Genomic DNA, 1,680 nt, shown 5'->3' with positions numbered 1-1,680 from the left:
AAGAAGAGAGTAGAAGAAGAAGAAATGAGAAAGAAGGGAATGGCTTTGTGTTCGGCCAAAAAGGGGGAGAAGTGGTGTTTAGGTTGTGTGAAAATGAAGGAGTGAAGATAGGTTTATATAGGAGTGGGGGGAGGGTTATGGTTCGGCTATGGGAGGGTGAGTTTGGGAGGGAAAGTGGTTTGAATTTGAATGGTGAGGTAGGTGGGGTTTTATGAAGGATGGATGTGAGTGGTGAAGAGAAAAGATGGGTTTTGATAGGTGAAGGTTTTTGGGGAAGAGGTGTTGAGGTGATTGGTGAATGGGTGAAGAAGAGAGAGAGTGGTGGGGTAGGTGGGGATCCTGTGGGGTCCACAGATCTTGAGGTGTCAAGGAAAAGTCATCCCTGCACCAAATGGCATGCAAAAATGCGTTTTGAGCCAATTCTGGCGTTAAACGCCAGGCTGGTGCCCATTTCTGGCGTTTAACGCCAAGTGCTTGCCCTTTTCTGGCATTTAACGCCAGTCTGGTGCCCATTTCTGGCATTAAACGCCCAGAATGGTGCCAGACTGGGCGTTAAACGCCCATCTGCTAGCCTTACTGGCGTTTAAACGCCAGTAGGTTCTTCCTCCAGGATGTGCTATTTTTCTTCCTATTTTTCATTCTATTTTTGCTTTTTCAATTGATTTTGTGACTTCTCATGATCATCAACCTACAGAAAACATAAAATATATAAAATATAACATTGGGTTGCCTCCCAACAAGCTCTTCTTTAATGTCAGTAGCTTGACAGAGGGCTCTCATGGAGCCTCAGAGATGCTCAGAGCAATGTTGGAACCTCCCAACACCAAACTTAGAGTTTGAATGTGGGGGTTCAACACCAAACTTAGAAGTTGGTTGAGGCCTCCCAACACCAAACTTAGAGTTTAACTGTGGGGGCTCTGTTTGACTCTGTTTTGAGAGAAGCTCTTCATGCTTCCTCTCCATGATGACAGAGGGGTATCCTTGAGCCTTAAACACAAGGGATTCTTCATTCACTTGAATGATCAATTCTCCTCTATCAACATGAATCACAGCCTTTGCTGTGGCTAGGAAGGGTCTGCCAAGGATGATGGATTCATCCATGCACTTCCCAGTCTCTAGGACTATGAAATCAGCAGGGATGTAATGGTCTTCAACTTTTACCAGAACATCCTCTACAAGTCCATAAGCTTGTTTTCTTGAGTTGTCTGCCATCTCTAGTGAGATTTTTGCAGCTTGTACCTCAAAGATCCCTAGCTTCTCCATTACAGAGAGAGGCATGAGGTTTATACTTGACCCTAGGTCACACAGAGCCTTCTTAAAGGTCATGGTGTCTATGGTACAAGGTATTGAAAACTTGTCAGGGTCTTGTCTCTTTTGAGTTAATTTCTGCCTAGACAAGTCATCCAGTTCTTTGGTGAGCAAAGGGGGTTCATCATCCCAAGTCTCATTTCCAAATAACTTGTCATTTAGCTTCATGATTGCTCCAAGGTATTTAGCAACTTGCTCTTCAGTGACATACTCATCCTCTTCAGAGGAAGAATACTCATCAGAGCTCATAAATGGTAGAAGTAAATCCAATGGAATCTCTATGGTCTCTGTGTGAGCTTCAGATTCCCATTGTTCCTCATTAGGGAACTCATTGGAGGCCAGTAGACGTCCATTGAGGTCTTCCTCAGTGGC

The sequence above is a fragment of the Arachis duranensis genome, chromosome 1 (genome assembly GCF_000817695.3).
Source record: "Arachis duranensis cultivar V14167 chromosome 1, aradu.V14167.gnm2.J7QH, whole genome shotgun sequence".
Taxonomy (NCBI): domain Eukaryota; kingdom Viridiplantae; phylum Streptophyta; class Magnoliopsida; order Fabales; family Fabaceae; genus Arachis; species Arachis duranensis.
The sequence above is the reverse complement of the archived record's forward strand: the minus strand, read 5'-3'. Positions refer to the sequence as shown.